This window comes from Enhydra lutris, unplaced genomic scaffold (genome assembly GCF_002288905.1).
Source record: "Enhydra lutris kenyoni isolate GAN:26980312 unplaced genomic scaffold, ASM228890v2 scaffoldscaffold101, whole genome shotgun sequence".
NCBI lineage: Eukaryota > Metazoa > Chordata > Mammalia > Carnivora > Mustelidae > Enhydra > Enhydra lutris.
In genome coordinates this window covers 681,652-699,824 of record NW_019154185.1, presented here as the reverse complement: position 1 = coordinate 699,824, position 18,173 = coordinate 681,652, and the positions used below count along the sequence as shown (strand labels likewise).

At 47.5% G+C, this 18,173-nt stretch overlaps 1 pseudogene; it reads right to left on the bottom strand.

Moving 5' to 3' along the window:
• Positions 1-15,009: 15,009 nt before the first annotated feature.
• LOC111139343 lies at positions 15,010-17,882 on the bottom strand (annotated as a pseudogene).
• Positions 17,883-18,173: the final 291 nt, after the last annotated feature.

Below are 18,173 nucleotides of genomic sequence, written 5' to 3'. Positions count from 1 at the left end.
GTGAGAGATTAGGGTCTTCTCGGGTGTTTCTGAGCATATGTACAACCTTGTACACGTGGCCTTCTGGATTCTCGGGAATACGTCAGATCTCTTCAAAGTTCCTTATGGACACCTCATTTCCCAGCTTTTCCTTTGAAGCTTTTTGGTTAGTCTATTGTTTGCCCCAAGCTTTAAACCCTGCCTCAGGAAGCTGTTTTGTTAAACAATTGCTGCTGATTGTTTTGACGAACAGCCCTGGGGAAGAAGCTGTTTGCACTAGCCAAGCTTGAGTCCCGCTGGCCTCTGTTTAATCTACATCCTGAATCCCACCACTTCTCACCACCCCGCCCATTGCCCTGATCCAAGCCACCATCATATCTCACCCGAATTACCATCATAATCTCCTGTTTTCCCTAATTCTGTTCTTCTCCTCAGAGAATGCATCCTTGATACAGTGGATCTTTGTTTTAAAAATGCTCTTCAAGTGAGGTTACCTCACTGCTTAAAATCCTTCAGTGGCTTTCCCATTGTCCTTTGGAGAAAAGCGTAGCTCTTCCCAGGGTGTCCTGGGCCCCGAATGATCTGGCTCCTGATTGCCTCGATTCATACTTTTCCCCTGTTGTACCCTAAGGTAACAACCCTGCTCGTTTCTTCCAATTTCTCCAACGCATCAATCTCTTTCCCACCACAGGGCCTTCACCCTATGGTTGCTAACATCCCATTTGTCCCAGGACCTTAGCACTGAAAGTCCCAGATCCCAGGAACCCCTCAATCCTAGGCAAATGGACACAGTTGCTCACCCTCCTTCATACATAGCGTTATCACTAATGAAAATGCTGGTCTCCTCTGTGCTTTGCCAAAATATAACCTGCTCACCCCTTACTCTGCTTAGATAGTCCTTTGGAGAGGCCTTCCCCGACTGCGCAATTGTGGTGGGGCCTCTCTGCTTTCCTCTCCCACAATTCTCTAGTGTTTTCCTTAGCACAGTTTATAATGATTTGTAATTATGTGTTTGCTGTTTATTTACTCTTATGGTGAGTCTCTTCCATGAAAACTGTGCACTCTAGGGGGGCAGGAACCGCTTTTGTCTTGTTCGCTCATGCATTCCCATCACATAGTAGGAGCTCAGTACATACTTGTTGGATGAATGAATGCATGCCTGCTACACTGTCATAGCTGATTTGTGCCTCTTTATTTAATGTTGGAGCATTTGTGTTCGGTGGAGGTTTTTTTCCTGTGGCCTCTCTGTCCTCCCCAGATGGGGTTAACACACCCTTCTCAGATGGGGATGCTGTGTGACTCCCTCATGCTCCGGAAATCCTGAAACCCCAAGGAAGTCAACGAGTCCCACGGCAAACTGCTCATGGGTACCACCGTGACCTGAGCAGGACCAGAGTGAGCCCGTCCAGGGCCTTTGCGCAAACTGGAGAAAAGTGTCCTCTTGAGTCAGGCACCATCCTTGGCGGGGGGGGGGGGGGGGGGGGGGGGGGGCGGCTGGGGGGACGGCTTGGTGAGAAGGGCACAGGCTGCCTTTCAGGCCCTGCCAAGGGGCCTTGTGCAGGTCAGGGACTGCACAGCGGTAAGCCATTCTGAGGGGAAATCTGTCAGCAAGGTGAGAGGAAAGAGCAGCAGAGCCCCAGAACAGGCAGGGCCTGCCTCTGGTGGAAACAGGCCTTCCTTTTTTACAGGTGGCTTTAGAGAGCTATTCAAACAGAAGGAGTACAGAGAGATTGGCTCCTTCGTATCGACTCGTGTCTGTGGTTCGGCTCCTAGAGCACATGTCTGGAATCCCTCAGCCCTGGGTGTGCACTCTGGCTCTGCCTTTTACGAGCTCGGTGACCTTAGAGAAGTGCCTCCATTTTCTCATCTGTAAAATGGCTCCCACGGTCCTTGTGAACATTAAATAAGATCATGGCTGTAATATATGCTTATTATAGTGTCTTCGACAGAGCAAACCTTAAATAGTCGTTACTACTCTTGATGTGTCATATTATTTATATTATATAAAATCTAATATATAGAACGTGAGCTCTTTGAGAGGTCAGAACAAGTTTCAGAGGCAGCCCCTTTCCGTTTTGAGTTTGCAGCTCAGGTTTTTATTAAAATACAGAATTGGAAAGCTTCCCAGATTACACAGCTGGCCCAGTCCCTAGCCAGCCCAGTGATCATGTCAGGTGACCAGCAAGGTGACTCACTTGTCCCAGTAGAGGGCTCATCTCCTGTGAAACAGCAGAGGTGGGTGTAGGTGTGCTGAACAAGATATAAAGAAGGGCCCCAGAGCCATGCCCATACCAAATGCCCAAGGGCTGGGCGGGAGGCTGGCTGCAAGCCTGTCCTCAGGAAGAAGGGGCAGAGGCCTCAGGGAAGCCTTCCTTCTTCGAAGGGTCCAGGCTTCTAAGGCAGCTCTTTGCCAGGGGAAGGCATAGCCCAGAGCCCAGTGCTACTGGACAGTGTCTAGGTAGCAGACTGGGTAGGCAGCTGGAACGTGTTGGGGCTCAAGGAGGCCAAGGACATGGAGAAGGGTCAGCCCAGCATTACAGCCCCTCTGTGGGGTGCCACTCACCTTCCACGCAGGAAGGCATCAAAACCCAGCAAAAATGGCCCAAGTGAAGGGCCATCAGTCAGCCTTAAGAGGGAAAGAAAGGATGAGAGGATTAGCTTGGGATACCAAGTACCAGGAGTTTTGAGTTTTGACAGGAAAGCCACATCCTTTAAGGTCATTCAGGCACTGGAAATCTCCAAAGCCTGATCAACTGTACAATATGATGGATGGGGTGCTTGGGGGGTACAGTCCATTAAGCATCCGACTCTTGATTTTGGCTCAGGTTGTGATCTCAGGGTCATGAGATCAAGCCCCATGTCAAGCTCCAGGATCAGTGGAGTGTCTCCTTGAGATACTTTCCCTCTGCCCCCTCCCACTCTCTATCTTTTTTCTCTCTTTCCCTAAAATAAGTCAATATATCTTTAAAAAGAACAATGCAATGGATAATGACAATAGTAATAAGAGGGACAACAGTAATCTTAGTCAGCTGTTGCTAAACATTAGAGGCTGGCCTGTACTAAGTGCCTATAAAGACTGCCTTGATTTGTCCTCCCAACAACTCAGTGAAGTCGTCACCATTACCATCTTTATTTTACAGATGAAGAGACTGAGGTTCAGGGAAGTACAGTAGCTTAGCCCGTGTCGGACAATGGAACCCACATTGGAACCAAGGTCTCTCTTAATGCTGGAGCTGCTAGCCCCAAATCGGAATACATGGTCTCATAATCCACAAACATGGGGTTTACCAGATGTCTCCAGGAAGAAAATCCAGAGCCTGTGGTCACCTCCCTCCTGTACAGCCTGGGCCCTGAGCTCAGAGAGGCCTAGCTTCTTTTTCACATGCTCAGCTCTGTCATTCACCATCATAGAACTTACTAGCCATGCAGCCCTGAGTAAGGGCCGACTTAGCACAGCACCTGGCATACAGCAAACACTCCATAATGTAGGCTGATGTGATGGCTGGTATTAGCCTTTCTGAGCCTGTTTTACCTGGATAAAACTGGGATAGTAGGGTCCATGTTCTTTACCTCACAGGCTTCTTGTGAGGTCCAATGAGATGATGGATAGAAAAGTCTTCGTAAGCTGAAAAGTTGGTGTGAATGTACTGTGCTCTCATTGATGCATTCATTTGTTCCCTCAGTGAACTTGTCCTACATGCCTATTATGGGCTGGGATAGGCACAAAGCTGAAATAGAGGGTCTGCCTTTGTACTTTGACATTCTCCTTGAAAATCTTATTATTTCTTTGTGGACCACAAGGCAGAGATTGTCACTATCATTTCCCAGAGGAGGTTAACTCATTTGTCCCAAATCACACAATGATACAGAATTAACAATAATAGGTATCTATGTGATCTTGGGCATGTTACTTAATCTCTCTGTGATAGGATGAATAATGGCCCCCAAGTATCTAGGTCCTTATTGCTGTGCCTGTATATGTTGCCTTACATGGCACAAGGGTGTTTGTTGATATGATTAAACCAAGGACCTTGAGATGGGGAGGTTATCCTAGATTATCCAGGTGGTCCGACATGCAGGAGAGGGGCAGAGAGAGACTAGAAACAGACAGAAGAGGAGAAGACAGTGTGACCATAGCATGAGCACAGATTAGAGGGATGTGGCCACATGCTAAGGGATTCTGTCAGCTGCCAAAGTTGGAAGTGGCAAAGCATGAATTCCTCCCTAGAACCTTTCAAGGGAACGTTGCTCTGCTGATACACTGGGTACTTCCCAGTGATACTGATTTTGAGCTTCTGGCCTCCAAATTGCTTCTGTGAAAGAATAATTGTCTCTTGTTTTAAGCCAACAAGTTTGTACTCATTTGTTACCGCAGCCACAAGAAATGGCCAATACAGGGGCGCCTGGGTGGCTCAGTGGGTTAAGCCTCTGCCTTTGGCTCAGGTCATGATCTCGGAGTCCTGGGATCGAGTCCCGCATCGGGCTCTCTGCTCAGCGGGGAGCCTGCTTCCCCCTCTCCCTCTGCCTGCCTCTCTGCCTACTTGTGATCTCTGTCTGTCAAATAAATAAATAAAATCTTTTAAAAAAATAAAAGAAATGGCCAATACAATTTCTATGGCTCAGTTTCCTCACTTGGAAAATAGGACGAATAAGTTCCACTTCATAAGGTTGCTATAAGGGTTCATTGGATTACTATGTGCAGAGGACTTTCCAGTGGTTCTTGGCCTGTTGTAACCAGTAGCTACAGTTGCCCTCAGGCTTGTCACCACCAGCCTAGCATTCCCTGCGTGCCATGTCCTATGCGTAGAACTTTAGACCCATTTCTTCATGCAAGTAAAAGTGCTGGACCTGTAACTCAAGTTTTCCGGATCCAAAACCCACGCATTTGGTTTTTTTTTTACATTTAATCAGTTATCGTCATCACATAAAGGTCCCATAAGCCAAGTTTATCTCTGGCCTTTGCAATACTTCTGTTCTACATCTTGCCCCAAGCCTGCTTCTCCAGAGTTTGGGGCTTCTTGCGCAGGAACTCTACCTTCTGAGAGCATGTGCTCCTCAGGGAGTGAGTCCAGCCCCCTCCTAGTCCCGAGCTACCCGCTGGAAATGTTGGAGAGGGGTTGGATAGAATGAAGCACCATTCCTTCCTGGGACAGAAACACCCTTTCCTTCTATTAGGGGGACCAAGTACATCATGGACTTTCTCATTTCTTCTCTGAGCATCGGCACCTATTAGCATTCCATAAATATTTGGTGAATCATTGAGTCTTTCTGGGATGGTTGGAAGACAAAATTCTATTACCCAGGGACATGGAGGCCCACAGATGTTACGTGAGTGCATCCATTAGGGCACTGGTGGCAAAAAGATGGTGTTCCTAGACAGGTAACTTGAGAATCCAAGGAAAGGGCTACTTACAAAGGTGTTTGTTGGGGCACCTGGGTGGCTCAGTCGGTTAAGCATCTGCCTTTGGCTCAGGTCATGATCCTGGGTCCTGGGATCGAGTCCCACATCAGGTTCCCTGCTAAGTGGGGAGTCTGCTTCTCCCTCTCTCTCTCTCTGCCCCCTGCTCCTGCTCTTTGTCTTGCTTTCACTCTCAAGTAAATACATAAAATCTTAAACACACACACACACACACACACACACACACACACACACAGAAGTTGTTTGTTGGCCGGGTAAAGGGAGCCAGCAAGGGATGGTGACGGGCCCCAACCTAGCCACAGCAGGGAGCTGTGACCACCCCTGGCCTGCAGCAGCAGCAGGTGAGGGAGCAGATCTAGCAACCACTAATGCCACAGCTGTGGGAGGAGGACTTCACAGCAGGAGATGTGCCTTTAGGTGAGGGAATGCAGGCTCTACCAACCCGGGGCCTGGTGTCTTCATCTACTCAGGCTGCTACAGTAAACTACCACACACTGAAGGCCTTGATACAACTAAATTTATTTCTCACAGTTCTAGAGTCTGGGAAGACCAAGATCAAGCTGCTATCAGATTTGGTGTCTGGTGAAGACCCACTTCCTGGTTCCTAGATGGTGGTCTTCTTGCTGTGTCCTTACCTGAGGGATGAGGTGAGGTAGCCCTCTGGGATCTCTTTTTTAAGGACACCATTCCCACTCATAAGGGCTTTGCTCTCTCGACCTGGTCACCTGTCAAAGGCCCCACCTCCAAATACCATTGCACTGGAGGTTAGGTTCCAATTTATGACTTTGGGGAGAGGGGGACACAAACACCCAGTGTCTGTGGCACCCAGACAGTAAAGGAGACAGGCGAACAGATAGTTCATTCTTTCTCTCTTTCCACCCTTTGATCTTCTGCCACTGATTCTCATTGGTCAGGCCCAACTGGAAGCCAGAGGACTAGGGAGCCCAGCTGATGTGGTCCACATGGTTCTGACTCTTGGGGCCCAAAGCAGAATGGAGAAGGGCAGTGAGTGGATCTTGGGGGGAACAAGTAGAAAATGTTGGGCATGGCTAATATTCCAAGGCCATCCAACAAGACCAGTGGGAAGTTGAAAATAGGACTTTTAGTGACTCTGGGCTCATTCCCTAAGACCATGCTTCTAAAAATGCTAACCAGGGGATGCATTTCACAATTGGCCAAGTGCTCCTTATCCTCCTTTGTTCTTAGAATTTCTGACATAATGGTTTTTTTTTTTTCCATTGTCAGTGGGTTTGAAAAGTAAAATCTCTCTAGCGTTGCTCAATTCTTTTAATTGATTTTTTGGTGACATCTCCTTTTTAATTATACTTTCCATAGGCCATGAATGAGTTGGTACAGGGGATAAATGAATAAAATCTCTGTAGTATTCCTACAGGCTGTACTTAGACACTTTCAAAGAATTAGACCTAAAGTGTATAGATTTTTCTAAAAGTTTTGGTTGATGATAAATTAGAATCAGTAATGAGAAGTGTTTCCCTGGGAGGTTGTACTTAATTGCCTGGAGATACGTTGGAGGAGAACAGAAGAAGCCTGATCTGTCTGCTGCAGGGATTACAGGCACCAGGTCCTCTGTTCGCAGGGTTGGAAAGTTCTGGCTGCTCAGCCGTATACACTTGCTACAGGCAGGTCAAGAGGACTGGCTGCCAGCTCTGTTACTCCCTTGCTACGTGGCCTTGACCAAGTCATTTCATCTCTCTGAGCCTCAGTTTTCCCTATGACACAGTGGTGGTGGGGCTCCTGGGTGGCTCAGTTGGTTAAGCATCAGACTCCTGATTTCGACTCAGGTCATGAGCTCAGGGTTGTGAGATCGAGCCCCATGTCGGGCTCCATGCTCAGTGGGGAGTCTGCTTAAGATTCTCTCTCCTCTTTGCCCTCTGCCCCTCTCCCTATCCCGTGCTGTTTTTTTTCTCTCAAAAACAACAACAACAAAGTAGGGGTATGATGTTACTACCTTTCAGAGTCACTGTGAGGGCAAAATGAGGTCACACCAGACAGCCTTCGGTGTGCTGCCTGGAGGGTGGTCAGCCTCCCACAAATAGTGCAGCTGCTGGTGGGAGAGCCGGGTGCAGGAACCTCTCCCTTCCCCCACCTCCGCTAGCTGCTAGCTGGCCTGTGTTACAGCCCATCTCCTGGCCTGGTACCTCCACTTCCATACCCACCTCTGGCTCCCTTGCATGAAACAGCCCTCTGGCCACCTTCCTGGTGGGCGCGCAGTCTCTCGGCTCCCTTGAACACTTTCCGGCTTCGGTCGTCATCCTGGCCACAGTACCCCTGCCCCTGTTGTCTAGGTGGGAACTCCCTGCTAGAGCCTTGGTCCAACCAGAACCTCAGCTCCCAGCCCAGCCAGGCTCTGGGTCCCAGGAGTTGAGGGGAACAGAAGGTGTTCAGACAGGGTCTTCAGCCATCATGCATCCACCCCAGCCCCTTGCCAAGGGGACTTTAGGGAAAAGCACAGGCACTGGCATTGGTCGGACCCGAGTTTGAACCCCAGTTCTGCCACTTACCAGCTGTAGAATCTTAGTTGTAGAACTTTAGCCAAGTCATTTCACATCTTTATGCCTTTTCTCATCTGTACAATGTGCTAACGATAGAACCTGTCTCATGGCGCGACTGGAGATTCTGAGTGAGAAACTATTCAGAGTGTGCTTAGACCAGTCCTTGCTTCTAATTATTTCACTTCTGACCCCCCCTTGCACAGTCCAGCACTGGCAGGACAGTCCTGGAGATAGAAGTGACAGTGTGCTCTTCTAGATTTACGAACCGTCATTCCCTGGCCCGCCAAGGTAACCGCCCCCCACCACCTGCTCATCTTGGCATGGTGCAACCCCGACATCCATCTGTCGTCAACCCTAACAACTTCCCTGCAGTAGCCCTCCAGGCCCAGAGAGCCCAAGTGGGGGACCGTGCCCATGGTCACCCGCACTCGGGTGCCATGTAGCCCTCAGGTGTTTCTTTGTCCAGGAGTTGTTCGTAATGTGGCAGCCCCGGGGACAGGGCGGGGGACTCTGACCAAGTGGGCTCCACCTCCCGTGCCACCTCTTACCACCTGCTTGGTCTCGTACAAACTACTTGGCCTCATGGAGTCTGATGTCTCCACTGTGAACTGGGGAGAATGGGCACCTCCTCCTCACAGGGTTTCCAGTGAGCTTGGGCCTGAGTCGTGGTTCGTTGTGCTTCTCTGTGAGCCTGAAATGCCTCGAGCCTCCCAACCTTATGGGAAAGAATGATGCCACAGAGCCACATTTCCCTGGCTCCCCTCAAGGCCACTGACATCCCTCTGCCAACCCCCTCAGGGCAGCTTTGCACGTGAGAGCCCTGCAGGCTGGGTGCCAGGTGCCAGGTCCAAGGTGAAAATGGCTCTGACGTTCCTTTTGTCCTCACTGTGCCCAAACCAGACCATGTTCTCCTCAGAAAGGAGGCCGATGACCCTGCCACACATGTCCTTCCACGGGGTGGGGGATGCTGAGATCTAGATGCTGGCCGGCGTTTCTGTTCCTGGCCAGGCCCCAGCCCCTCTGAGGGACCCCTTTGTGTCAGGCCCTGGGCTAAATGCTTGACACGAAGTGCCTTACTGAATCCCACGATGATCCCCTCACTCAACCCTCTCCATGCATACCAGCTCCTTTGCCTTTCCCATGCCTGCCAGCAGGTCCCCACATCAGAACTTTGCATTTGCTGTGCCCTCTGCCCTCTGCCTGGGACCCTCTCTCCGCAGGCATCCCCACGGCCTGCTTCACATCGTCATCTGTTCAGTAAGACCTTCGTGCCTGCTCCCCAATGCCGCCAACACACACCCCAGCCCCTCTCACAGATGCATGGTGTTTATCACTGGGTAACATGGGCTGGATTGACTTGGTATTTATGTCTCCACAAGAGCCAAGGCTTTTGTTTGCTTTGTCCTCTGCTGTGTCCCCAGAACCTAGCACCATGCCTGGTACATAATAAAAACTTACCGAATTAATGAAGGATCCCATGAGGTAGCTGGACTGACGATGCCCACTTCACTGCCGGGGGTGCCGAGAGCTGGTTAACTTGCCTTACTCCACATAGCCGGGATTCCCACACAGGGCCATCGGATTTTAGAGCTCTAACATGAAAACCACGACGCTGCACTTACCTTTGGAGACAGAGGGCTTCTGGGCAAGCCAAAGTAAACCCTCAGACCGGACCTGGCTATGGAACTGGGCTCAGCCCCCAACTCTGGGAAGTGAAGGAGGGATTACCAGCAGGGTATCAAAGCCAGGGTACAAGCAGAGTGGTTCAGCATCTGAGCGGGGAACATGGGACGGTGGGGAGGGGGTTGGCCCCAACCCCGCCCATCCAGCACCCTGCCCATCTTGCAGATTATTTCCTGGAGACAAGAGAAAGCCTAAGTGTGAATCCTACTTTCTTTGTCTCACTCTCACTTAAGGGAGCTAGTTCTTCCTTGATACTGAGATCTGCTTAACCATGGTCTCTGCCGCCTAACCTTCTGGCCACCTTCAAAAGCCTCTGAATATGCACGCTGCCTCCAGTCTCTAGGTCTTTGTCTTCTGGTTTCATGTTCGCCCATCCTTCCTTCCTTCTTTCCTTCCTTCTTTCCTTCCTGCCTTCCTTCCAAATTTATGAATACAGGGGGAGGGGCAGAGGGAGAGGATCTCAAGCAGACCCCATACTGAGTGCAGAGCTCCATGTGGTGCTCAATATCACAATCCTGAGATCATGACCTGAGCTGAAATCAAGAGTTGGACACTCAACTGACTGTGCCACCCAGGTGCCCTGGCTCCATATTCTTTCTGTAACCTGTTCTTTGCCAGAATCTTTGGGGACTTCTGAGTGTCCTGTGAAGATCCTGCCAACAGCTGCATCTCTGAGTTCCTTGACCTTCCCACTTTCCCTGATCCTCTGCTTCCCCTGACTTTGACCGTGCCACCACACCAAAGACCTCAGCCTCTCTCAGAACTGCTCCATCACTCCCATGATCTCAAATACTGAAATTCCTTCTTGATCATTCATGAGTCCCTTGTATTTTCCTACCCCTGCCACTTAAGTTGTTCTTGGTACATATCCCTTCCATTCTCTACTTTCCCTGGCTCCCCCCAATTGCCCTGCTCTTCCAGATGATGGATCAAACTTCTCCTAGCTTAAGCAATTTGATCCATGAGTCTACCCAACAGCTGGTGTCTGACCTCCACTCTCCTTTTGATATTTCTAAGCCAGGAAGGGAGTTCTCACCAGAGACCAAATCAGCTGGGACCTTGATCTTAGACTTCCTAGACTCTAGAACTGAGAAATAAATTTTTGTTGTCTATAGCATTTTGTTATGGCAGCCTGAGCCACATAATAGAATATGAAGATCTGCTTCAATCAACAAAGATGGTGAGAGGACTCTAAAAGCACCAAGCTCCTTGAAAGAGAGGAAAATGATAGTTACCAGGAGGTAGGGGTATAGGGATAGAATAGATGGGGTTTAAGGGCAGAGACTTGCAACGAGTAGTAAACAAGCCCAAGATCTAATGCTCAGGATAGTGAATATAGACAACACAGTTGTATTCTAATCATCAAACTTGCTAAGAAACTGGAACTTAATTATTCTAACCACTGAGAAGAAATGGTAATTATGTAACATGACAGAGGTGCTAATTATTGATACAGTGGCAATTATATCACAACATATAAATGTATCAAATTAACATGTTGTACACCTTAAATTCACACATTGTTATATGTCGAATATTTTTCGATTAAAATCAAAACAAGAACAAAGATGGTGGAACAGGCAGCTCTAGCTAAGACCGTGGTGAGAGCCAAAATGTTGAAACTAGACAACATCTGAGTGCCTAGATTAAAATTACTATAAATGTTAGTATAATTTAAATTGATTTCCACATATATGTGTATGTGTGCGCGCATGCGCGCACACACACAGAAAACCTCAGAGTCAAATGTTGACTGAGCTCCTGAAGCAACTGCTCCGGTTAGGTTCATGGCCACCATTTGTAAGCCATTGCACTGAAAAATAATAGGTAGGTAGAAAGCTACAGGCTTAAAAGACATTGACTCTGGCCCTGGCTCTAGCAGATCACAGAGGAAGGAAATAGAGGGCAGTCTAATTCATACATGGGCGCTTTCTCAATAAAATCAAACAAGAAGATTTCTGAGGATGAACAAATTTGCAGTCTTCTGGAGGAGGTGTGGGCAAGTGACTAGAGAGTGAACAAGGTTGTTTTTATAAAGGAATATGCTAGAATGGTCTTCTGGAATTTCTCAGAATGATGCAGGTTAATAGCAGCACTCCTAAACATCACTTTTCCAGGTTCATCAATTGCTGGTGTACCAAAACATACCCATTAAACCCACTGAAATGTTATGCCCTCAATTGAGAAAATATACGTTGCTGTTTATCCATATGTTGTGAAAGGAGTTGTATTTTTCCAGCTACCTTCTTTAAGTCAGTGAGCAACTCCCTTCCACTTCATGATTTCTTTCCATTTTTCTGCACATATCCACACTTGCCTCCCCAGAGTTCACTTTCCACACATCAGCCAGAAGAATCTTTTAAGAAGACGACCTTTGGACATGTGAAAAAAATAAGATGACTTAGAGCCATTTGAACATGAAAAGCAGATGCCCTCTCCAGCTGAGTGATGCCCTTTTATTCCTATGCATTTTTTCCTATTTTTTTTCCTTTAAATATTTTTCTGAAACACTATGGCTATGTGTCTAGGCCATCAGTGTCCTTTGTCCCCAACCCCTATTCTCAGGATCTGGTACATACTTTCATGTGTGGCTCATACTTTGAAAGGGAGCAACATAGGGAGTCACGAGAGTCAAGACATCTGAAGTCATGGCAAGTCACCAACGGTTTGCTGACCTTCCGCGTGCAGCGTGGCCCTCCTGGCTCAGTGGAGACTATGGAGATGAACATGCACGCTCTATCCTTACAAACTCTCAATTTAGTTCAAGCCCCCTCTCTGCCCCTGATTTGCCCTGGGGCCGCCAATGAGTTCCTTACTGTGCTTGTGCCTCAGTTTCCTTATCTGTCAAGTGTGGGGACTCAGACTCGTGGCTTCTTAGGACCTTCACCGTCTTCCACTGTGAATCTACAATTCCGTGAAGCTCTGATTCTTCGCCTCACTTCATAACACTTCCCTGGCCTATTTAAACAGCAGGTAAAAATCATGCTAACAGCCATGTGCCCTGGCCAACAGCAGGAAGTTAGGGAAGTACCCCGCTCAACTCCTTCTTTTTTTTATAAATATATATACAAATGTTTGTAGCATTTTTATTCAAAATTGCCCCAAAGGAAATGACCCAAATATCCTTTAGTGGGCGAATGTTAAAACAAACTGTGGTCATCCATACAATGGAATGGTACTTAGTGATAAAAAGCAACACGTATGAATCTTCATAGTGAAAGCAGCCAGTCTCCAGAAGTTGCATCCTCTAGGATGCTAGGTATGTGACATTCTAGAAAAGGCAAATCTATAGAAATGGAGCACAGATTGGTAGGTGCCAGAGGCTGGGACAGGGCAAAGGTTTGAATACAAAGGGAGCAGCATAAAAGAATTTTGTGGGTGATGGAGACGCTCTGTGTCCTGATTGCAGAGGTAGTGACATAAATGTGTTAAAACAGAACTGTACATACAGGGGACACCTGGGTGGCTGGGTCAGTTGAACGTCTGCCTCTGGCTCAGGTCATGATTTCAGGGTCCTGGGATGGAGCCCTGCGTCGGGCTCCCTGCTCAGCGGGGAGTCTGCTTTTCCCTCTCTCTGCTCATGCTCTCCCTCTCTGTCTCTCTCAAACAAATAAATAATCTTTATTAAAAAGCCAGATTAAAGAAAAAAAGAATTGTACATACAAAAAAGTTAATTTTATGGCATGTCAATTCAAAATTTTTTTAAAGTGAAGATAAGCTATGTCCCAATGAATTTCTCTTTAAAAAGCCTGTGAAAGAAATTTTCCATCTGGGCTTCTTCCAGAAAGGCTGCTTTGTGGGTCTGTTTTTTCACCTGTAAAATGAGAAGTCAGTCTAAAGCAGGGATTTTCCTTTCCCCCTGCATCCTAAAATTACATCCCTGCCTTTTATGGAAGTAGGGGTGGGATAGGTTTGGAAGGAGAAGGCGTTTGGCTTCTACTGAGCTCTGGACTCACAGAGCTACTGTGCTTCTGTCTGTCTCATGTATGGCTCGTCTGAAAACCTCTGGATGAGAATAGTTGGTCTTGAGTCAGATCCTCAGGCCCTTGGGGGGTTTGAACAACCCTGGATTTCCCGGCCTACAGGTGGGACCCACTCATTTGTCCCCGTGGCCCCCAGTGGTTAGCCAGCATTGGCATTAAAGGTCAGCAAACTAAACAAGGCCTTTTGGGGGAAGCTAGAAGTGTGCTTCTTGCTTTAGGACCCCGGGTCACACAGGGATTAAACACAACGGCAACTTTGAAAAGGCTACAAAGTCTAGGCCTCTTCTAAGGCAGAGTCTGAAAGGCCTCAAATCTCATCTCCCCCCCACCCCCGCCCAGGATGGCTTTTTGGAAGAGAATTTTGTAAACAGTGAAGGGCTGTGCACAGGTGGGGGAAACACCATCACGAGGATGACCATGCTGACCCACACCAGCAGGGCCACAGCATCATTCATGACGGAAGTTGCTGCCTAAGCACCTACCCTGTGCCGGGCGCCATGTTAAGGGGTTGTTGACTCTCCATGACAGTGCTGTGAGGAAAGGCCTGGCATGGCTTGGGCAGATGAGAGAGCTGAGGAACCAAGAGGTCCGGGTCACATGGGGAGGAGGGCACAGGGCGAGGTTCTGGTTGCAGCTCTGGCCTTTCAAATCGAGACCTGTGAGAGGAACCCTTGAAGCCTGTGTCAAGCCTGATCTCCACATGTGCCCCTAATAAGGAAACAAATGCCACCTTCTGTCAAAAGGTTGGTGAGGACTGCCAAGGGTCCTTTGAGACCTTGCTATGTACGACGGCACTCAAAACTGGGAATATTTTGAAAAACTTTGTACTGTGGAATGCTTTCTTTGAAAACTATGTCACATGTAAATCAGACCCAGAAAACCAGAGCTGGGCCCCTGGGGGTTGAAGGTGGAAGTGGGGTTGGCCTGGGTCCCCAGGACTCCCAGAGTACCACCTGAAGGCCACTTACCTAGTTGGTTGGCACGCCTACTGTGATGCCATGATGCTTAAGGTTCTGGCTTTGGGTTTGAAAGAGTTGAGTGGAATTGTGGCTGACTCATTCCTGGGTCGGTCTCGGGGATGGCAGCAGGATTCCAGGCTTACCAAATGCTTTAGGCGCTAGTCCATTTGACCTGGACACTTGGCCTCACTCTCCCTTCTGGCCCTAAACCATGACCTGTCGCTTCCAAGGGTAGGAAACTTCTCTGCACCACTGTACAGTTAGTGAAGTTGGTCTTTGAAGATATGGATAATCAGGTTAAAAGCTACAGCACCTTTCCTTTTTTTTCCTGGCCCTTATCAAAGGCATCATCTGTTTTTTTTTTTTTTTTTTTTTCCGCATCCACAAAAGTGGAATGTTTAAGTTCAGATCTTGGCGGAGTGTCCCCGGCAGATCTGCACCGCTGACCTGAGTGTGGGGGCTGATGGGACGGCTCACAGTGGACTCATTGGATGGACCTCCTTCTCGTAGATGTCAGGGATCACTCCCACAGGGGAGCTGACCATGTACACGGCTCATAGTGGATGAGCTGCTCTCAAAAGCCACTGTCGGGCCAGATGGTGGGCCGGCACGACTTGGTCCACGTGTGGGCACCCAGCAGGGACGTGTCAGGGTACTTCATGAGGTAGGCAAGGCAGAGGGCAGCTGAGGGGCCCTGCTTCATCCCTACCCTGTGGATGTACTCAGCAATGGAGTCGAAGAAGTCATAGAGACGCGAGATGGGTGTGTGGGCCCCTGGTACCTGTACAGACCGGATGTCCTCATATGAGATATTGACCACTTCTATCCAGACGTGGATGACCGTGGTGATCTGGTTGCTGGAGAGCAGGAGCTTATTGGTGGCAGCCCCCCTGCCCAACCCCCATTGCTGATGTACAGACTCCATGTGGCCCAGCCATGCTCAACTCCTTCTACTCTCTTCTTTCGTCCTGCTTGGCTTCATGGCTCCCTGGATCCTCTTGTGTCTGTCCCTTTTCATCCTGCGTCCTCAGACTTCCACAGGAGACATCAATTAGGCCCTCCTCTGAGGAGAGCGTCCATAGATGTGTGTGTGTGGATGGTGGAAGGTGAGCAGATGCTAACGTGAGCTTTCTTCTCTTTGGCAGGGCTGTCCCCAAAATGGCCCAGGAGAAAGTCATTGTTGCAGATACACCAAGTGCCAAATTACTACTTCAAAAGAAAAAGGTCTTACAGTTTCTCAGTCTAGATGAATTCCCATATTCCCTTCTTCCTATAGGACATTGGAGAATAATGGGATGAAGTATTAATCTGTCATAGAGAGATGAGAAATATTTCTAATGATTATTCTCACCTTTTTAATATTCATTGTCATTGAGCTCCTCACTAATACTAGAATTAGGCACTGTTGAATATGACTGATAACAATAATAATAATAATAATAATAATGACCTTTCTGGGAGTTTCATTTCTTCTTCAACTGAGAATTACTTTGAGGGTATATTATATTGTATATGAACGTGGCCCAGGAGATTTGGATAATGTGAGTTACTCCATCTCTCAGGTATACACACATTCCCTGGATGGATGAAAAAGCTGCTCTTAGAAACATGTGGAAAAGTGACTGTGATGAATGGAAACTGCTATTCTGGTTCTTTCCTTGCGAGGGAGTTGGCTGTGTCCATACTATCTTAGCACCCCTACAACTTCCATCTTTGTGGTTCCCTGGTGATGTGATATGAAGAGGAACAAAAGCGTTTCATTTTATAAACTTGTTCTGTAGGACTTTATTGAACAGTGTGATATAAAGGGAGGGTGATGAGGTTCCGTGGCATTGTACCCTTGCTATCATCCTACTCTGGTTCGGAAGCAAAACGCAAAGCCGTACATGACTGTGAGACTTCTCTCTGCTGTGTTCAACGGAGAGAAGTGGCAAGTTTCATGCCAAGTTACATGAATAAAGACATACAAGTCAGGATAATTCTGCTTCTTGAGGTGCGTTTTTGGGTAGCTAAGTAAGTGGACCCTGCAAGTAAATTCTACAACATCTGAGTTATTATGACTGTCTCTTGGCATTGATGGAATTAGCCAGATAATTGCCAACCCTCACAAAATTCTGTACCATGGAGCTCACTACCTGAGCTCAACTTTTGTGAAGGTCGACCCATCACACATCGCAGGTTAAGCTAAGAGCACGTGCAGCCACCCCATGTAACAGGGTTTACCAGTCTTAAGAACCATGAGCATTTGGATCAGGCCCTTATACTTGACTGGCATAGCCAGGATGCACAATTAATGGAAAGTGTCATTGCTTTATCTGTTAGGATAGCATCCAACCATGCCTTGTACTGAGAAGAAGAACTCTGAAAATAATGATGGTAGTATAATTTTATTTTGGCTTTGGCTCTGGCTTTAGCCAAAAAAACAAAAGCCCACCTAAAATTCATCTGACTAAATGTGATTTTACTCACATTTATTCATGCAATGGAAATTTACCTACTGGGTTTGGCTCATGGACTATGTCCTCTACTAGAGTTTCTTTTTCTCTGCTCTGTTGTTATAGTAACTGAACATATAACACCAAAAATAATGACTATAATATGCTTCTCCAAAAGTTCCTTTTGTTAATTGAGGTATTCATCCACACTGCTCCCTTTGCACAGCCTTTGGGGCCACCAAATAATACAGGGCTGGGAAGTGGTCATGCACACCAGAGAAGAAGAATAAAGGGAAAAAAAGAAAGAATAGGTAGGGTCATTCCATTACTTCCCACTACGCACACACACACACCCACACACACAGGAGATAAATCAATAGTTTTTATAATGCAAACAAAAGGGATCTTATTATCCGCCTTATTCACTTTAAAGAAGACAAACTCATGACTCAGAAACAGAACATGCTTTTTAAAAAATGTTAATTCCAGGGTAGTTAACATAACAGTGTCATATTAGTTACAGGTGTACAATATAGTGATTCAACAGTTCGGTACGTTCCTCAGCACCCATCAGGGTAAGCGCACTCTTCCTCCCCTGTACCTACTTCACCTGATAACCTCCCCCCGATAACCATTTGTTCTCTTCAGTAAGAGGCTGTCTTTCCATTTGTCTCTTTTTTCCCCCTTTGTTCACAAAGCACACTTCTTAAAATTCAAATTGTCTGACAGAGCGAATAGCATATATTTTGTACCTTGCCTTTAAAGGGATGGTGTATTATTTTGATATTACCATTTAGCATATTTTCCCCCATATTTTCTTACTTTTCTTCCCTCAACGGTTCCTTGGACTCAGCATAACCAACTCACCTTGGGCTTCTGGATCTAAGGAAGTAGTGGATGGGGACATCCATGATGGACCTTCCCAGGGGATCTGGGCGAGCTCCAGTAGCAGGAAGGGCCTCTCTGCTCTTCCCTACCATAGCCAGTGTTCACTGAAAGCTTCTCTGTGCATAATTCTATGGGAGGCACTTAGCGTACTTTCTTGAATTTAGTCCTCTCAGCAACCCCAGAAGGTAGGCAGTATTTCTGTTAGCGCTTGCTTCTGTAGCTTTATGTTTAAAGTGTTACTAGGCAATAAAAACACAACTATTGGGTGCCTGGGTGGCTCAGTGGGTTAAGCGTCTGCCTTCGGCTCAGGTTGT